The following is a 21343-nucleotide window of genomic DNA, read 5'->3' as shown; positions in this document are numbered from 1 at the left end:
CTCTAACACAGTGTTGCCTGAACCGACCTTAAGGTAAACAACTTACCTTAAGACATCCATTAAATAATTCCTTTCCCCGTGAATTTCCTTCACAACTTTCCCACATAATATCTCTGAATGATGCAATCTATTTTTGGCTCTTATCTGTAAATGAAGACTTTTGTTGATCTCCGTGCTACAGGTGGTTTCTCCTGAGAATGCTCCTTATCACTCAGCTCTTTATTCAATTCCATATCTGTTGCTGCTACTTCTGGCTCCCCTGACTGGCCTTGAGGTCCTGCACTTTCCGAGCCAGTTTCATCATAAGAGAACCACAATTTCCCAGACCTGAATTTTCCAGACTTGAGAGCCCATCGCTTTGTGCCACAGGAAAACTCACAATTCTCTCTAAATCATCAGTTAAACCATCAACCTCTGGTTGATCTACAGCACCCACTGTGATAACTGTGGATTGTGTTAAACAACAACCCACCGTACCTCTCTTATGCAGGACACCTGAGCAATCCTTCAATTATCATATCAAATAACCCTTCTGTTGGCGCTCTTCCACTAAATATTAAAAGCGTTCCTGGTTGCCACTGGTGATAGATGGATAGTAGTTTGGATCTACAGAGATGCCTACATTGCAGATAAGGAAGGGGGAATGTGTCTGCCTTGTGTCCAGAGCAAAGCAGAAAAGGGATGATGGTAAAGGATGATGAGCATTCCCAGATTTTGTGAATGAGGGGACCATTTGGGACAACCTCCACCTCGGAGGCCTGTTGCCCTGAATATAATGAGAAAAGTGACCAAATTAACGGTCAGTCCAGCAAGGATAATTGCATGGGTTCCTAGTGAAAATCTGAGAGCAACAGATTGGTTCTCTTTAATGTATAATAAGCAAGCTCTAGATGGACTCTCTTTAAGATATAAAAAGTAAGAGCTTAATGCTGGTCCTTTGGTAGCTTTCTGAGGGGGAAACTTGCAAGCAAGCTCTGAAAGTGTGAAAATTATCTACACAATTTCTCTCCTTTTCTTGCCAAAACAATTGAAGGGCATTTAAAGGTTATATAGCTCACGAAGCTGCGGGAAAAGCAAGCGATGGAATATAGGATTTCTAGTAAACACATAAGCTGTCCTTCAAGTATTGTGGATTTTACATAGCATAACCCTGTAGCTAGTCATGAAAGCACAGACTTCGTATAACAGAGATCAGGTCAGCTAGCTCAGATAATGCTCCATGCAGAAAGTACAAGCAGCATCACGACATTTAAGCTTGTCATAGAATTCAGAATTGCAGGCTGCTAGGAGAATGAGATGATAGCAACCATTTGAAATGAGAAGAAGTACCCTTCTGGCCTAGTTAAAGCAAGATTACTGATATATGTTTTTCCTACTGTTTTTTTTAAATGTGCATGCAGTGTTTATTGTGATTGGAAATGCATAGATATGAAACTTACAAGGGCTGGCTTTACCATGCAATATAGCGAGTCTGCTGTTTTGGGGTATCATGAAAAGGCAGCAATATATTGTTGTTGTTGTTGTTGTTGTTGTTGTTGTTGTTGTTGCTGTTGATAATAATAATAATAATAATAATCCATATGCTACTGGCCCGGCCAGTCTGTCAAATTTTAGGATGCAATGTAGCCCATGTGTCCAAAAGTTTGTCCATGCCTGATATCTATCTATCTATCTATCTATCTATCTATCTATCTATCTATCTCTAGGGCAGCTTGCTCCCTCCTCCCTATGACTTCACATCTTTGTACATGGCCATCACCACCTCGTCCTCTCAGCCTTCTCTACTGCAGGCTAAACATGCCCAGCTCCTTAAGCCACTCTTCTTAGGGCTTGTTCTCCAAACCCTTGATCCTTTTAGTCGCCCTCCTCTGGACACATTCCAGCTTAGAGTCAACATCTCCCTTCAATTGCAGTGCCCAGAATTGGAAACAGTGTGATTCCGGGTGTGGTCTGACCAGGGCAGAATAGAGGGGTAGCATGACTTCCCTGGATCTAGGGATTAGACTCCTATTTATGTAGGCCAAAATCCCATTGGCTTTTTTAGCTGCTGCATGACATTGTTGGCTCATGTTTAACTTGTTGTCCACGAGGACTCCAAGATCCTTTCCACATGTACTGCTGTCGAGCCAGGCGTCCCCCATTCTGTATCTTTGTGTTTATTTTTTTCTTCCTAATTAGAGTATCTTGCATTTGTCCCTGTTGAACTAAATTTTGTTAGTTTTGGCCATTTATCTCTCTAATCTGTTAAGATTGTTTTGAATTCTGCTCCTGTCTTCCAGAGTGTTGGCTATCCCTCCCAATTTGGTATTGCCTGCAAACTTGATGATCATGCCTTCTAACCCTTCCTCTAAGTCATTAATCAAGATGTTGAATAGAACCAGGCCCAGGACGGAACCCTTCTTCTGGCACTCCCCTCATCACTTCTTTCCAGGATGAAGAGGAAGCATTGCTGAGAATCACCCTCTGGGTTCATTCGCTTAACCAGTTACAGATCTACCTAGCCATAGTTTTGCCTAGCCCACATTGGACTAGTTTGTTTGCCAGATGGTCATGGCAGACCTTGTCAAAGGAAGGCCTTCCTGAAATCCAGATACACTACTTCCATGGCATTCGCTGCATCTGCTCAGCTTGTAACTCTATCGAAAAAAAGAGATCAGATGAGTCTGACATGACTTGTTTTTGATAAAACCATGTTGATAATTAGCAATTACCACATTCGTTTCTCAGTGTTTGCAGGTCACTTCCTTCATGATCTTTTTCAGAATCTTGCCTGGTATTGATGTGAGGCTGACCGGATGATAATTGTTTGGGTTGTCCCCCCCCCCCCCTTCTTGATGATAGATAGGGACCACATTTGCCCTCCTCCAATCTGCTGGGACTTTTCCAAGAACTCTCAAAGATGGTTGCCAGTGGTTCCGAAATGACTTTTGCTAGTTCCTTTAATACTCTTGGATATATAATGTAATGTAATGTAATGTAATTTAACACAATGTAATACAATGTAATACAATATAATTTCTTGGGGCTCCATGAGAAACTTTTGCTTTAAAAAGGGTTTAGTGGCTGTAAAGGTTTGAGAAACCCTGCCCTAACTTGTGCCTACATAGTTATTTCTTTGTCCACTGATTCCATTGAAAGTGCCACTTTTCAGCTCCGGTTTCCCAACCTTCTGGGCAAATGAGTAGTTTGCTTCCTCATTCTTCTGCCCAAAGGCCTGTCTGTCTGCAACCATGTGATAGATCAGTGTTTCTCAGCCTTCCTAATGCTGTGACCCTTTAATAGAGTTCCTCATGTTGTGATGACCCCCAACCATAACATTATTTTTGTTGCTACTTCATAATTTTGCTACTGTTATGAATCGTAATGTAAATATCTGATATGCAGGTTGTATTTTCAAATCCCAAATACCCAATATGCCCAAATTTAAATACTGGTAGAGTTGGGGGTGATTGATTTTGTCATTTGGCAAGGTTGGAGTTGCTGGGATTTATAGTTCACCTAAAATCAAAGAACCTTCTGAACTCCACCAATGATGAAATTGAATCAGACTTGACACCCAGAATTCCCATGACCAGGAGAAAATATTGGGAGGGTCTGGTGGACATTGACCATTGACCACTGTGGACTCAAACAATGTTGGATCTGGACCAAACTTGGCACAAATACTCAATATGCCCAAATGTGAACTGGTGGAATTTGGGGAAAATAGACCTTGACATGTGGGACTTGTAGTTGTTGGGATTTATAGTTCACCTACAACGCATTCTGAACTTCACCAATGATAGAATTGGACCAAACTTCCCACACAGAATCCCCATGACCAACAGAAAATACTATGTTTTCTGATGGTCTTTCGCGACCCCTCTGACACCCCTCGCGACCCCCACAGGGGTCCCGACCCCCAGGTTGAGAAACACTGTGATAGATCATCATGAGCTGAAGTCCACCCTCTAGAAATCTAGTCTCTAGAGAGAGGCAAGCTTTTCTTCCTTGTGAGCTACCATAAATGCACCAGATTCCACCTGATCTTTGAAGCTAAGCAGGGTCAGTGCTATTTAGTACTTGGATGGGAGACCAGCAACAAATACCCCATGCTGTAGGCTGTATTTCAGAGGAAAGAACTTGCAAAACCATCTCTGAGTAAACCTTGTGAAACTCATGGAGTCACCGAAAGGCAAATTGAAGGCACATATGGCTTATAGTGAGTGCTCTGAGCAGGAAATTTCATCTGTTGAAGCATAGTATGATAGAAAGAATTGTATGTAAAACTGGAAAGGGAATAATAATAATAATGATGATGATGGTGATGATGATGATGGTGATGATAATGATGATAATAATTATAATTATAATAATAATAAATGTGCTTTATTTTTATTTTGCCTTTCACCCCTAGGGGACTCAGAGCGGATTACAGCATTTACAGTAGACATAGGCAAACATTCAATGCCTCACAATCACATACAATGACACACAAACACTGACAAGGCAGAGGCATCTCTTTTTCATTTCCAGCTTTTGGAGGCAGTGCTTGTCTCTGGCTCTGGGGGAGATGTTTTTCTCCATTTTCAAGCCAAGGAGCCTGCGTTGCCACCTCCTGGTTGTGTGGCCGGAAAGATTGCTTGGAGTGTCTCTTTGCTTTTTCCCGCCAAAGCAGTACCTATTTATCTACTCACATTTGCATGTTTTTGAACTGCTAGGTTGGCAGGAGCTAGGGCTAACAGTGGGAGCTCACCCTGTCCCATTTATTCGAACTGCCAACCTTCAGGTCAGCAGTTCAACAGCACAAGGGTTTAACCCATTGCACCACCGCAGCTCCCCAGTGTGATGGAATGAGGGACTGTGATGGATGTCATGGAGTGAGGGACTGGGGACGATACATGCACAAATGGGAATCCTCTTGCCCTTTAGATAGGATTAAACTACAGAGCCATCGGTCCGAGTGAAGAATACTGGAAGGAGCGCAGTCCATCGACAACAGGATAATTGCCTCTTCTCATATCTACATTTGTCTTCCATGCCCTCTGACTATCTTCTTTCGAGTTTGTATGATAACGATGGTACTTTTTTTCAGTGTGGCCTCAGTTATTGCAGTATAGCCCTAAAAATACAACAGCAAGGAGTTACCGTACATTGCAGAAACAACCAGAGCATAACTCCTAAATGTGGAGGACTTTAGGAGGTGGGATTTATGGAAAGCACCCCATCCCATCTCTCACGGTGCCAAAACACATGAGTCGTTGCCACCCCAGTGTTAGCTCATCTTCAGTGGTTAGTTACCACCAGCGATCAGAAGTCACTGCTGCTCATTTAAGGGGGTCTGTTTTAGCTCTGGACTCTGATTAAGGAAGCCTCCTAGAACCTTATCTCATTGGGATATAATCTGTTTATATCAGTATGCATCCCGTACTCTTCCCCATCACACCTGATTCTTACGATTTGAAAATAGTGCGCTTTGACTCATCATGTCACAGAAGGCGGGCTCCTCCCAATACATTCAAATGCCTCACTTTTTTATTTTTATTTTTATTTTTCCAATCTTGTGCAATGATATAGCTTGGGTTTCAAACTATCATTCTCGCAAGAGTTTAGCAGATGGGATGCAAGCTGAATTTCTGATCATACATAAGAACAGAATGTACGCAACGTATAAAATCGTAGTAAAATTTGTAAAAACATGATTAGAATCCCATGGGCAATTAGTCTGTTTCTGTGACATTTTGCAGAGGGATTCCAACAGATTACTGGTTGGATCGGGCAAATGTTTTGTGATAGGATCCGTTCAGAATTGTGTTCAAAAAGTCTCAGAAATGAATTATATCTCAACGTGATAAGATCCATATTCATTAGCAAATCAAACACTTACAGCAAAAACCAGCTTGTTGATGGCCTCCACAGAATCGTCCAAGTTTGTAATTTGGAAGGGGTCATTGTATGTTATTTATTAGTTGCATTTATAGCTCACCCTTTCTTGGATAAGCTCCAGGCAACCCATGTTCTCCTTCCCTGCACTTTATGCTCACAACAGTCCTTTGAGGTGTATAGGATGAAATGAAGGTGGCTGTCCCTCGGTCACACATCCAAATGTATGGCTGGTTGGGAAGCCTGAGCTCCTTAGTCTCATCCAGCACTAACCAGCATTTTAAGTTACTTCTAGAGAGACCTGTATTTAATCAGGACATGACTTTTGGGGCTTTGTTTTCTTTCTCCTTCACTTCAATTCTGAATCATCCTTCCTTAGCATTTCTTTTGTTGACATTCGTATCTGAATATTTGTCCAAACCTTTTCCTGCGTGAGAGAGCATGACACTGAAAACACTCCAAGTTTATAGTAGAAACACAGAACAGCACATTCCACTAGAAGAAAGAAAAATGGGTCAGTCCAAGGAGATCTGTCAATGTTGTTAAGGTCACTGGCACAAGGCACTGCAATCATTGTGTTGCAAGAGACCACAAAGGCCATTTAGCCTAACCCTCTTCCGCCATGTAAGAATGCGCCATCAAAGAACTCCCGACAGAGAAGACTCTGCCTTACTCCAAGGCAGCAGCATATTCCACCCTCAAACACTTCTTACCATCAGGAGGTTCTTCCTAATGTTTAGGTAGACTCTCTTTTCCTGCAATTTGAATCCATGGCTCCATTGTGTCCCAGTTTCTGGAGCAGGAGAACACAGCTTGCTCCATCTTCAGTAAGACCTCCTTCCAAATATTTAAACGTGGCTGCCAGGTCACCTCTTGATCTTTTCTTCTGCAGGCTAAACATACCCAGCTCCCTAAACCATCCCTCATTTTGGCTGCCCTTTGGGCGCATTTCAGCTTTTCAATGTCCTTTGTAAGTTGTGGTGTCCAGATTTGGACACAGTCTTTAAGCTGATCAAAGCAGAATAATAGAGTGATACTATTATTCCCCTTGATTTAGAACAATTATTCCTGAATCTTAGTCCTCCAGGTGGTTTGGACTTCCTCTCACCTGCCTTGGCCAATGATCAGGGATTCTGGGAGCTGAAGTCCAAAACACCTGGGAAACATTGATCTAGACCAGGTATGAGCAAACTCCAGCCCCCCAAATCATGTGCAAAGAGATCCAGAGCCTTGAAATGCTTTGGGTGACCTTGGGTCCTTCCCTGACTTTCAACCTGACCTGCTTCTCAGGTTTATTGTGAGAATAAGCAAGTATTGTGAAAAAAAAGGCAACCCTTAAGGTAAAGCCTGATTTGGGAGCTGGTTGATACGACAAAGATGCAAGGAAGAATGTGCAAGCACTGTGGAGTTCCAAATGGAAGATAACATTGATGTTCGGACAGTCGGGCCAATGCTGTGCTTGAATGTAGTGCACAAGAATCTCCCTTGGAAGCAGATCAGGAGGCTGTTTCATCCTTTTTCTGCTCTGAAACTTGCTGATTCCAAATGTGTTGCAATAGAGCTCTGGAGATTGAATCCATGGATACAGAGGGCCAACTATAAGTTTTTAATGCAGTGGTCAGTGCTCCTTAGTTTGTGACCAATTTGGGTCCCCAGATGTTTTTGAATAACAGCTCCCATCACTTTTGATTATCTGCCATATGGACAGGGGATGATGGGAATTGCAACGCAAAAGGACTTGTATCTCTGAGGTTGGGAAAAGGCTAAAGGATATTTAATAGGTAGACAATACATTATATCCACAAATTTTGTATATCAGTCCAAATCCCACTCTTCTGAATCAACAGAACAAGCTGCAGCCTTCCAGATGTGATTGTACCACAACTCCCATCAGCTCTAGTCCTGACGTCTATTGAGGAGGAATACAGGAGGACCACATAAAATGACATGAGTGGGCTGGATGTGGCCCATGGACGTTGAGGCTGACACATGTGCCTTGATGTTTCTATGGGCCATATCAAAATCCATAATTTTGGTCCCAAAATCTTATATACGAGGTCGACTTATATATGAGTACTTATGTTAATGTCTTTCCTTTTCTTCCTCATCTATCCCCTTGCATTCCACCTCATCTGTTGTTCTCAAATAGTGGAAGATCAATGCAGCCAATCTCTATTCTTGAACTCTCTCCCTGAATGGCTATAGAGCAGGCATGGAAACCCTCCAGGTGTTTGGACTTCAACTCCCACAATTCCTAAGAGCCTCAGGCCCCTTCCTTTTCTTCTACTTTTTCACTTAAGTGGCTGAGGGGGGAAAGGAAAGGGCCTGAGGCTGTTAGGAATTGTGGGAGTTGAGGTCCAAAAATACCTGGAGGGCCCATGTTTACCCATGCCTGCTATAGAGACTAAGCCATTAACTTTGCCCATTTAGGTTGCACATCAGGTGTGGTGGAGGCCATCCTTCCACTGCCAGTGTAAATATTCCAGTGGTCAATCAGCCAAGGAGCTGTGCTTTGGACTTTCTACCCGCAGAACTTTCCAGGTGAGCTTTGTCCTCCCGTTGCTTGTGTTTAGCAAACAAGCATGAGAGCAGGACAAGCCGGTTGTCCCCCAAACCATCCCTTTTCCACTGTGCTGCGGCTTCTGAGCAGGACTGCCCTGAAGAATGTTATTGCCGGAAGAAACAAAACAGTAAGTAGCGCATACTAGCCAAAACCAGGCTAGGATTTGAAACACAGAATCCTAGAGTTGGAAGAGACCTCATGGGCCATCCTGTCTAACCCCTTTCTGCCATGCAGGAAATGCATAACAAAAGCACTGACAGATGCCCATCCAGCCTGTTTAAAAGCCTCCAAAGAAGGAGCTTCCACCAGACTCCAAGGCAGAGAGTTCCACTGCTGAACAGCACTTCTTACGGTCAGAAAGTTCTTCCAAATGTTCAATTGGAATCTCCTTTCCTGCAATTTTAACCCATTGCTCCATTGATTCCTAGTCTCCAAGGCAACAGAAAATGAGATGGAATCTCATGTAGGCATCACTCTATGTCCTTGGCAGCCAAAAATCCCAATATCAAACCCAATTACTAATAACACTATGTAACACATTTTTTGTTTCTGGGTTATAAACGTCATTTCTTAATTGGTTTTGTCAAAAACCATGGAAAAGGTTTATTAAATTGCAAAAACTGTTTCTGTAGGACATCCTGTAGGCAGTTCGAATCCATGAGATGAGGTGAGCTCCCGCTGTTAGCCCAATCTCCTGCCAACCTAGCAGTTCGAAAACATGCAAATGTGAGTAGATAAATAGGTACCGCTTCGGTGGGAAAGACATACGACACTTCAAGCAGTCGTGCCAGTCACATGACCAAAAGGTGAGAACGCAGGTTTCTCGGCTTGGAAATGGAGAACAGCACCTCCCTCAGAGCCAGAAATGAGCACCGCCTCAAAGCCAGAAATGAAAGGAGAAGCCTTTGCTTTTGCCTTTGTGTGTCTCATTGTATTATAACAAGGCATTGAATGTTTGCAGGTATGTGTGTACACTGTAATCCGCTCTGAGTCCTCAAGGGGAGAAGGACAGAATACAAATAAAGTGTTGTTGTTGTTGTTGTTGTTGTTGTTCTTATCTCATCATCAAGTCTCAACCAATTCAACCTAGTTTGTGGAAGCCAAAAAAACAAAGTTTCTGGAGTAGAACTACTACTTTTTAAGTAAGTACTGCACAATTAAACAGGTAATACCACTTTCAAACCAAGAACAGAACGTTTTCCAAAATTTTGTTACATAGTGTAATTTACTGCCATTCCATAATACTCAAAGCTTGCTGCCACTGCTCGCCTGATGGTAGAGCTGATTTGCTTAGGAGATAGAGCTCAGCCACTTATCGAAAATCCTGAAAGGGCCTTCATTAGAAGCACCGGAATGATGCAAACTAATCCCAACTGGAATAGGATTTATGAATGCGTCTTTTTAAAAAAAAAAATCTGTAAGCATTTTCTGCAGATAGCTTCAGAATGGCACCGTATGCCTCAAGCTGTCCTTTGTTGCCACAGTTACTTGCTGAGACACGACTAGTGGGTGCTGCTCCGAATCCTTGAGTGGCTCGTTTACCCAGAAAACCTGTTTATAACGTGACAGCTAAAAATACAGCCGTCACTGGAGCTGCTGGTTGCTGGGAATTGAGGCACAGTTTCTATTAATTCCTTGCAGTGCGGAGAAGCGGGTGGGATCTGGCCCTTTGCAGGAGACCCTGGCCAAAGGAAACGGATAACTTTTATGTTTTGAACTTACTCTGCAGTAAAAGAAGCAAGCAAAGGACAAATAAAAGCATTTTAAAAGCAGTGAAAAAATAGGTCAACAGAGGATTAAGCAGAACAGTCTTTGCCAAATTGAGACAGTTAGAGAGGATAATTTCCTGAACTTGCTCTATAACTGTATTTACTCGAGTCTAATGCGCCACCAGAAGCCAAAAAAGTATTTGCTGCTGAATGTAATGCGGAGTGGCAAAAGGTTCACTCTTTGTAATATAGCCATTGAAATGTAGCCATTAAAATGCTTTAAAAACAAAAGCATTAGGGCCCTTCCTTACAGCCATATCAAGGCAGAAAATCCCACATTATCTGCTGTGAACTGGAATATATGGTAGTGTGGACTCAGATAACCCAGTTCTAAGCAGATATTGTGGGATTTTCTGCCTTGATTTTCTGGGTTATATGGCTGTGTGGAAGGGCCCTCGGAGCACTAAAGCTTCCAGTAATCTGAAAAAAAAAAAAAAAAACAAACCCTTGGGGTGCATCTCTGCTGTAGAATGAATCTACTTCTACAGCCTTTGTTCAATGCTATGGAGTCATGGGGACGGTAGTTTTGCTAAGCCTTGAGCCTTTTCTGCCAAAGAGTGCAGCTGCCTCACCAATACAAATCCCAGGATTGCATAGCATCGATCTATGACAATTAAATTATAGATAATATCCCTCAAAAAAAAAAAGGCTCCAGATGACAGTATTATTTGAATCTAATGTGCACCCTAATTTTGGCAAGGTGTTTTGGCCAAAAAAAGATGAGCTTTAGATTTGAGTAAATATAGTATTATCAATAATAATAATAATAATAATAATCCCACAGCAGGATTGAAGAGAAACAACTGGAAAATCTGACACGATATTAGGATTTAAAGATTGAACTGCAAAGACTCTGGCACAAACCAGTAAAGGTGGTCCCAGTGGTGATCGGCACACTGGGTGCAGTGCCTAAAGACCTTGGCCTGCACTTAAGCACAACTGGCGCTGACAAAATTACCATCTGCCCCCTGCAAAAGGCCACCTTACTGGGATCTGCATGCATTATTTGCCGATACTTCGATTGTCCGACGTGTGATCCAATACAACAGCCAGCAGAGTGATCTTGATTGCTGTTGACTCATCTTGTTGTGTTTCAAATAATGATGATGATGATGATGATGGTGATGTATTGTCGAAGGCTTTCATGGCCGGAATCATTGGGTTGTTGTAGGTTTTTTCGGGCTATATGGCCATGGTCTAGAGGCATTCTCTCCTGATGTTTTCCCTGCATCTATGGCAAGCATTCTCAGAGGTAGTGAGGTCTGTTGGAACTAGGAAAATGGGTTTATATATCTGTGGAAAGACCAGGGTGGTCTGTAGCAGCCAAGATTCTACTACCTGTAAGAGCTCTCCCTCCCTTTGTTATCGCTCTTACGCTGTCTCTTTGGCTCCTTGCATGGCCAAGGTTTCCCTTACAGCACCTGGGACCCCAAAGACCACCCCATAACTACTCAAGCACCCTCTCAATTTCCTATTTTAAAACTTATTTTCACACCTCTGCTTTATTTTGCAGTATTCTGTCTCTTAGGAGTGCTGTTGGGGCTGCTTGGTGGCATATTTGGAGAGGCACAAAACCCTTTGAGGGCATTCTCCTGGCCACGAAGCAGGACTGGAGATGGGGAAACTCACTTTTCAAAGCCACGGGAGTTACAGTCTTACAACAGAACTTCTGGCAGAATTTGCATTGAGTGCATGAGTGCGAAAGAGAAATGGTTAATGTGACATTCTGTAGATTTTGTCCTTCCCACCCAAGAAAACAGAAATGTGGGGAAATATTGTATTGTGCAAGATTTCTGGTCACACCCTTAGCTCTGGTTCTATGGCTTCAACTTTAATGTGAGAAGTGAATCACATTTAAAACAAGTAGCAATTTTCTTCCTTTTTTACACTGTTTCCTAGTCAAGGAGTCTTCAAGATATAGTGTAAAGATGTTACTTTCCCTCAGGCCTCTTATTCCTCCTTCCAGAGTGTCCAAACCTATTTAAATTACTCACTTGCAAATCCCTGGTGTCTGTTCTGAGGCTGGTATGTCAGAACTTCCTTGTAATGTGGAATCCCATACTCTTTTCTTGATTAAGAGTTCCCCTAAAGCAAACAAGAGCAAACTTTGGCCCTCCAGGTGTTTTGGACTTCAACTACCACAATTCTTAACAACCTACCGGCTGTTGAAGTCCAAAAAACCTGGAGGGCCGAAGTTTGCCCATGCCTACCTGAAAGCAATGGACACAATGACTGGGATGAACCTTCTTCATACTGGCTGCGATGTCTAAAGTGATGCTATCTTGATACCACCAAGCAACCTTTTAGAAAACATGCAACATCAGTAGGAGTTTACTAAATATTGGCAAGGGTTGACTGAAAAAGGCCTTCCTAGACATTCTATTTGCAAAACTGTTTTTTTTATTAAAAAAAACAGTAATACAGAGAGAGTGGAGAAAAGGATTCTTCGTGTAATGGTTCAGAATGTGGACAACAACGGGGGGAAACCTGAAGAGGGAAATGCGTATGATGGGAAGACAGAACTTGAAATGGGATGATTGGAGATTTAACAGTACAGTTCCCTCTGGTATACAGACAGTCGCCAACACTTCTCAAGGTCCATGTGATGAGGTCCTTAAACTATGGTGAATAGCACAGCTCTTTTCTTTGTTCAAGTCAAACTGAAGCACCCAAATGAGGGCTAAGCATAGACCTGGTAGTTCATTACAGTAGAGAATAAATCCACTTTAAATCCGGTTGCTGCCTCCTGCAGAATTCTGGGGTTTGTAGTTTAGGAATGAGTCTTTAACAGCTTCACTAAACTACAAACCCCAGAAATCTGCAGGAGGCAGAAACCAGATTTAAAGTGGATTCATCCTCTAGTGTGATGAAGTAGCTGATGGCCTCTGAGTATCCGGATGTTTCATGAATCCTGTGGTAGCTGCAAAATGAAGAGTTGAACACTCCAGTTCACTGTGTTCAAATGGATGGAAGTGAAATGTGGGGTGTGAGGGTGGTTTGGCATCAGACCTCACACATGTTTTGGGGAGCAGGGAATAACTGGGAGCCAGTCCAATGTGTGCTTGCTCCCACCTCTGGCTACCTATTGGTTCTAGAGCTGCATTGGCTCATCTTCCACAACCCAATAATTCAATGAAAAACAGGAAGACAGTAGTGGAGAATGCCTAGCTTTGCAGTATTTGGAAGAACATGACTCCGGTCACCTTTGTCATAGGACTTGCTTAACTGGAACTGATGAAGTCAGAATCTAATCACACCTAGTGTCGCCACATTCCCCAACTGAAGGGTTATGCAGTACTAGTTTTCCAGAATTATTTGGTGATTTGCAGTTGTTTTGCTCATATTTTACCTACTGTAGTTTTTAACCACTCTCCTCTTCCCCTTTAAATGCTATAACACAAAATTTTCACTAACATTTGTTGGGTTATATCCCAATGTTTTCTTCCACTTGTTTGTAGGAATGGAATTGAACTCAGAAGCCAGGACTGTGAGCACTGCACATAAAAGGAAGACTTTGGAGGGGGGAGGGAGAAGGAATTAGCCATCTACTACTGTAAAAAGAAGATCACGCACAATTCCTCCAGCTTCCCCTTTCTCCAACTCAGCTGACCAGTCAGGATCACATGAGGAGAAACTGAGCAACTGGAAGATGGCTCATCTTAACCATTTCCTTTGCTCTAATCTCTCAGTCTTTCTAGCCTTTCTGAAAGAACATGAGAAACTCTGCTTTTTGTGGACTTCAACATTCAAATTGTGCTTTTGAACACAGTGCACATTCCTTAGATAATTTCCTGCAGCTCCTCTTAAAAATATATATATCGGAGCACAGAGATAGGGAGCACCCTGCTCTAGAAGCGGCGATTTTCAAGGAAATGCCAGCCGATGTCCTATGTCAAGCCCAAGAAGCAGATTAATGGAATGTTTTGCAATACTCTGCAATCAGAACCTGTAATCAAAGGATGCACATGCTGTCCCCGAATTACAAATAGCTGACTTAAAAGCGACTTATAGTTAAGAATGGGGCTGAGACAACAAAAAGTGAGAGCAATCTGCCCTTTGAAAGGAAGGGAAATCCACTCATGGAAGAGTTATTGTAATAAGGGGGGAAAGGGGTCTCCAATGAAGTTTTATCTCCAATCCTTGTTTCCACAACAAGCCAAATGTTCCAAAATCCAATTCTCACAGGGACAGAAAGTGAGGTGAAATTCTCTGAAGAGGGCCACAGACAGCAAAGGAAACACCACACAGGGTGTTAAAACTTCCCTATGCTATCCAAAGCATATAGATGATAGATAAACAGATAGATAGATAGTACTTGTTCTGACTTACATACAAATTTAAACTTAAGAACAAACCTACAGAACCTATCTTGTTTATAACTTGGGGACTGCCTGTACTTGGAGATATAATGTTTAACTGGTTTCTTTCCATATGCTCCTTGGGTCCTTGACTGAGCAAGAAACCAATTAGATGTTAAACCTCCCACGGCTGCATTGGTTTCCCCTTGACGATGAGAGCAGCCTTTGTTTCTGGTTCCTCTTGCTTTGTGGACATGGAAAGCAAAGGCCTGGCTGCTACAGGGATGTTCTGGCTGCGTCAGGTTTCCAGATCAGAGTTCCCTGGGTGCATCCCACCCCGTTGCCCTGGCTATTCGAAAGATTCCTTCCTATTGTGTACTTTGATTTTCATTTGACCCTAACTATTGGCCCTTTCATAAGGGCTGCGAAGAAGGAAGCTGCTGCAAAGAACGTGACACTGCAGCCCAGATCTGGTGGAAGTTGACTTGAAACTGAGCCGGCTAGTGGCCAGTTGGAGACCGACGTTCTTGCTTCCTAAATTGATTTGTTTTAATCTAGCATGCAACCAGAAAAGAAATTTAAATATCAGGAACAAAACTTGGGACTGTTCAGTCTGGGTGTGCCCAAAATGAATTATTTTGAAACTACTTGGTTTCAAAGAGGAACTGTTGATTATGTGGCTGTTACTTTTTTGTTTTCAATATTTATGCTCTGTCCTTTCTAAGAAAAAGCCCAGACAGTTATTTTGCTTAAAGCAATAGGATTTGCAAGGGCCAACCCAATATGTTTGGTTGCTTGAGGTAAAAAGCAAGATGACGGAAGGGATCTGATGATGTTTTAGAGGCACTGACACCCCCCCCGGGGGGGGGGGGTGTCAAAATTAATAAAGTTGTCTCCCAGCAGAGGGTTCATCACTTGGCACGACTATCCATATGCTGAAAGGTCATGTCCTGTTTTCCCAAACTGACATTTCCCCTCTCCCAGGACTGGATTTGCTAATCCTAGCATTTTGAACCACATACAGTAGATTAATGATTCCCCCCAGGGGTGAGAATGGCGGTATATAAATACTGCAAATAAATAAATAAATAAATAAATAAATAAATAAATAAATACAGTATGGACTACAGTGGATATCTTGCCAGGCACATGAATCCACAGGTGTCCTGCAGCCGATACCGGTATCTGTTTAACGGGACTTGGTATTTGCAATTCGGGTTTTGCTATCCATGGCTTGGGTCTCACTATCTGTGGCTGGTTCAAATTGCTCTATTTCAGGGGGACAGGAGATGCTGTATGGCACACATACAGAGGGGATCTAGAATTCCCAGGCTAGGAATATTTATGGAGGAATCACTGTGAAAACCAATAGACTGATCAGAAATGGACCAATTGTCTGATTGTCTGTTTTGATTAGAGACAGGCCACTAGTGCTGTTTCTCAAAAACTGCTTTCAACGTTGAGTCTCTACACCATGATATGCAAGCTGATAACCACCTATGCTAGTTTGGCCTTTGTTCTGCTCCAGCAGGACTCTACTTTTGTTTCCCTTCCATGAATAATTCTTGTTTTATCTGACTCTTAATGTAGGACAGGACTGAAACACACAGTATCCTCCCAGGTGAGACACAGAGCTCGGAGGAGCCCCAATACTAAGAGGAAGGCAGGCAACAAATAGTAACTTTGGCCAAAGGATCTACTAAGCCCCAGTACTGGGTTCAGTCCAGTTTATTTCAAGCATCAGTATTTCTTGGGACTTCGGAGCTATAAAGGAAAAGACAAAGTGTTCATGAAGAACATCGAATGTCTATGTGGCGATTTTTATCTATGTGACTTGCAAAATGGAGACACAGATTGTTTGTGGACGTTCCCATTCTCAGGGTCTGGCATTGTAGCCATAACATCAGATGGGGTGGCCCAAGGCACATGATATTGCCGTTACAGCATTTTTGGCACAGCACAAATGACAGAGTTTGACAAAACAAACTGGTCATGGGTACGATGTCAGCTACGATTAAAATGGAGTCAATTGGGCTAATTACAGCAAAGCAACTGAATTTGTAATTCTGGCTTTACTCTGACATTCTGGGCTGCAAAAAAATAAGCCTAGTAGTCACCCTGGGTCCTTCCTTAGCAGCAAATGCCATCCAGTTTCCATGCCTTTAGTAATTTCCGCAACCTAGTATTTTCCAGTGTGTTTTTCCTCTTTGTGGCTTGCAGTTCTGCATTTCACATACTCTTCAAATACTGTATTTCGTTGAGTCCTAAGACACACATTTTCTCCCTATTAACATCTTTGAAAGTGGGGTACATTGACTGGGTCACATTTGTCCAGTCTTGGATAAGATGCTTATATAGATTTGCCTATTAGCTAGACTAGACAATAGTGTGCTGTAAACAACATTGGAAAGGATGGTGGAAGTTGTAGTTAAATGTCGTAATAACAATTGGAGAATTGTGTATTTTCCATCCTTGCTCTAAAGCATAAGAGAATAACAAATTTACTCTCCAAATGTAGCCTCTGGTTTGCTGTAGCCAAAATGACACCATTTACACTTGAGAGAGAAGCACCACCAAATTTGGGAAAATGTCTATGTTTACAGGAACTTTAAATATAACGAAAATAAAAATAAGAACCAGCCTCGGGGGTGGGGAGGGGGGGCATAAGCAATGTTCACATTAAAAAATGCTATAGCCGCTTCCTTTTTTCTAGCTTCTGACCATTGAGTGAAAATCACATTCCGTTTCAGTTTGAGCGTTGCATACTTACTTACTTACTTACTTAAGGGATCCTTTGTTATTTGAATATGATGGCCTTCCATGTGTAGTGTCTTGGCAGTGGATACATAGGTGACTGTGGATACATAGGTGACTGTGGAGCCCTATTCTTGACCCGCATGTTTTTTCATAATGAGGGCATTGGTTTCCATGTGCAAGGTGAACCTGGTCAGGGTTCGTTTAACATGCCTTCCACTTTCCCCACCATTTGTGACTCTTTGAATTCCACAGCACTACTGGTCACAGCTGATCTCCAGTTAGAGCGCTCAAGGACCAGGGCTCCTAGTTCTTGGTATCTATGCCACAGTTTTTTAGGTTAGCTTTAAGACCGTCTTTAAATTTCTTTTCCTGTCCACCAACATTCCTTTTTCTGTTCTTAAGTTCGGAATAGAGTAACTGCTTTGGGAGATGGTGATCGGGCATTCAGACAACGTGGCCAGTCCAGCAAAGTTGATGGTGTAGGAGCATTGCTTCAGTGCTGGTGGTCTTTGCTTCTTCCAGCAAGCTGACCTTTGTCCACCTGTCTTCCCAAGAGATTTGCAGGATTTTTCAAAGGTAATGCTGATGGAATCATTTCAGGAGTTGAGAGTGACATCTGAAGACAGTCCACATTTTGCAAGCATATAGTAGGGTTGGGATGACAATAACTTTGTAAACAGGCACCTTGGTCTCCCTATGAATGTCCTGATCCTGAAACACTCTGTGCTTCATTCAGAAAAATGCTGCACTTGAAGATCTCAGGTGGTATTGTATTTCAATGTCAATGTTGACTTTTGTGGAGAGGTGACTGCCAGGGCAGCGGAAATGGTCAACATTTTCTAATGTTACACTATTAAGCTGCGTTTCTGGCATTGGAGAGGTATTGGCTGGTGCCTACTGGAAGAGCACTTTGGTTTTCTCAATATTCAATGATAAGCTTGTAGGTCTTCTTCAGAATACACACAGGCTACGTTATCATCAGCATATTGGAGTTCTATAAAATTGGAGTTGTTGTGACCTTGGTTTTGGCTTTCAGTCTGCTGAGGTTAAATAGCTTGCCATCAGTCCAATAGGTGCCATCTATCAGTCTTTATCTGCTTGGCCACAGAAAACCATGGTAACAATATCTATAACAAAATCTGAAAAAATCTGTTCCTAGTTTGAAAGTGTCACTTCCTTACTTTGAAAGTAGTTGTTCTTCCCCAGAAGCTTTGGTTTTTGTGGCTGCCACAAACTAGGTTGAATTGAGACTCACCGATGAGAGATTTATTGAAAAACTGCAACATGTGCAGCAGGATTTTCCTCTCACAAAGACAAAGTTTTTGCAGTAAAAACATAGGGAAACATTTCCCCATGTTTTTATGATAGAACCAGTTAAGAAGTGATATTTATAACCTAGGAACAAAAATCATGTTACATTTATCTGAGTGGTTCTCACCCCTGTACCCCTCCAGATATTTTGGGCTTCAATCGGAGATCATGAAGCTTTCCCCAAATATATGATTCTATGACAAGATTGTGTGCCTTGCTGCTATGTTCCCACTTACACAATCTTTGCGTTTTATAAAATCTTCCCATACCTCAACTCATTTTATTCCATCTCTTCAGCCTTCCTTCTCCCATGATGTCATCAATACAGGAAGGGATTAAAATCCATGTGGGCTCACGGTACATACAGCAAAAGCAGTCTTTCCTTTCCTCTGAAGCAACTTCCACAAATGTAGTAGGTTGCCATTTATAGTCATAAGGAAAAACTGCTGCCTATAGCAAGAGGTATGGGGACCCTGGCTGTCTTACTGAACTCTCATGTGGAGAGTTCTGCAAGGAGGACCTGCAGTTGCTCCAAAAGATTGTGTAAAAGATTGTGAACTCCTGCACTATCTATCTAGGGTCCCTGGTGGCACAGCGGGTTAAACTACTGAACTGCTGAACTTGCTGACCGAAAGACATTCAGTTTGAATCCGGGGAGCAGGGTGAGCTCCCACTGTTAGGCCTAGCACCTGCCAACCTAACAGTTCGAAAACACGCAAATGTGAGAAGATCAGTAGGTACCGCTTCTGCGGGAAGGTAACAGCGCCCATGCAGTCATGTTGGCCACATGACCTAGGAGGTGTCTACAGACAACGCTGGCTCTTCAGCTTAGAAATGCAGATGAACACCAACTCCCAGAGTTGGACACGACTAGATTTAATGTCAGGGGAAATCTTTACCTTTACCTACATTATAACTACCTCTCTCCCTCTCTCTAGGTGGGGTGAAAATCCAGTGATGGAGTTGCTTGTAATGTTTTTTACAGCTGCCTGTATGGAAACATCAAATTTTTGGTGCATGTCATAGGCTGTGGTGAGCATGCTCTTAACAGGTGAAAAAACTGAAATAGCTATTAGCTAGCAAAGGTATTGGGGAAAAGAAACAGGATCAGAGAAAGGCCGATGTAGAGGATCAATACAGCATGTTATGGCTGTGGAAAACAGGGATTTAGTAGCCACAATGTACTCCTCCTGCTGAGCAGAACAGCATTGGAATAAGCCATAAAACCATGCTCGTGCTACTGTTCAGATGTGTCCATGGCCCACATGGTCTCAGGGCACCGGCAATGGAAGAACATGGCAATTCTCTGGGCATGTGGCTGACTAGCAGAAATAATGGAGTCAACTCGATTTCTCTGATTCATATGAAAGAACCCATATGAGTTATCAACTCTGCTATTTCTGGGAAAGGAAGGAGACTTGAAGTTCTCTGGCCAGCTGTGCTGATGGAAATCTCCTTAAGAGGGATCCCATGGTATTGTTACAATAGAACGTAAGCTCGATGGTTCATTAATCCATTGCAGATCACAACCCATATCAAAGTATCACTCTGAAGGATTTTTGCAGACAAAGCAACAATATAGCAAATGAGAGCGAATCAATTCATCAATTATAATAAAGCCACAAGGACTTTACATTTTTTTAAAAAACTCTATACTCTGCTACACAGTCTTAAAGGCAGCCACATTCAACATGATTAAATATAGCTTTGCTGTTAGAAGATCACGAATGGAAACTTGTGGATTTAGGGTCTCAGGACAAGCTTCCTGAGACCCTAAATCCAGAAGGCCAGAAGGAGCACAGGTAGCTAGAAGGGGCTGCACTGAAACAATTCTTGGAGTCTCCTTCAAAACTCCCTCACCAAACACTGCTACTAGTGTTCCTGTCAGCTGAGCTTCAGAGACTGGGTTGCAACTTTATAGAGAGCCAGTAATTTCTTTTCTTTTCCCCCAAACAAGTATCTGATTTGCTTCCTTTCAATAGACGTACCCGAGTCCATGTGCTTACGCAGGAGACCTGGACCCACACACAATGCAACAATATTGAGTGCACAAACATGCCTCCATTCAGCTTGCATAAGCCATCAGCCTTAACTTCTAGCCCAATCTCACCTTGTATACACTCAGGGACACAAGTAAGGAAGCCTCTTCCCAGCTCGCAAAACAATAGTCTTAAACTTTCCAAAGGACTGAGGCTGTGGAGGGTTCACCCTAGAGACACACACTTGCCTTATGCGGTCTCTTCCACCATGCCCATACAAAACATCCCTTCTGGTGTTCCCTGTTTGCAAGTGTGTGGGACCAGGGCTACAGTCATATAGAAAGCTAAGTGCTGCTCATGCTACGTAACCACACTGTAACAACTTAACTGAAGAAATAGTTTTTGAAGATCTACAGAGACACTCGCTGGAACACCTCAACAAGCGAGAGTCCAAAAGTGGCAGGCTGAAACCCAGAACCTCAATAAATGGCTGATACCAAATGAGACTCCCTCCTGGGCACACTGAAAACTGGACGACTTGGAAGGCGCTGAACAGACTGCGCTCTGGCACCACGAGATGCAGAGCCAACCTTAAGAAATGGGGTTACAAAGTGGAACCCACGACATGCGAGTGTGAAGAGCAAACTACAGACCACCTACTGCAATGCAACCTGAACCCTGCTACATGCACAATGGAGGACCTTCTTATAGCAACACCAGAGGCATGCCAAGTGGCCAGTTACTGGTCAAAGGACATTTAATCAACTACCAAGCTTGCAAACTTTGTGTTTTGTTTGTTAAAAA

General features: G+C 42.6%; 1 long non-coding RNA gene across 3 annotated transcripts; it reads left to right on the top strand.

Annotated features, from left to right (window-relative positions):
* Positions 1-8446: 8446 nt before the first annotated feature.
* Positions 8447-21244, top strand: LOC132781877 (uncharacterized). 3 transcript variants are annotated; one of them, XR_009632014.2, is made up of 4 exons: positions 8447-8552; positions 8660-8777; positions 18858-19611; positions 20543-21244. It is a non-coding gene; the product is annotated as an uncharacterized lncRNA (long non-coding RNA). The 3 variants fall into 3 exon arrangements; XR_009632013.2 differs by lacking the exon at positions 20543-21244 and having other exon boundaries at positions 18858-18917; positions 19499-19896; XR_009632012.2 differs by lacking the exon at positions 20543-21244 and having other exon boundaries at positions 18858-19896.
* The last annotated feature ends 99 nt before the right edge of the window (positions 21245-21343 follow it).

Source organism: Anolis sagrei, chromosome X, assembly GCF_037176765.1.
Source record: "Anolis sagrei isolate rAnoSag1 chromosome X, rAnoSag1.mat, whole genome shotgun sequence".
In the NCBI taxonomy this organism is placed as follows: Eukaryota; Metazoa; Chordata; class Lepidosauria; order Squamata; family Dactyloidae; genus Anolis; species Anolis sagrei.
The sequence above is the reverse complement of the archived record's forward strand: the minus strand, read 5'-3'. Positions and strand labels throughout refer to the sequence as shown.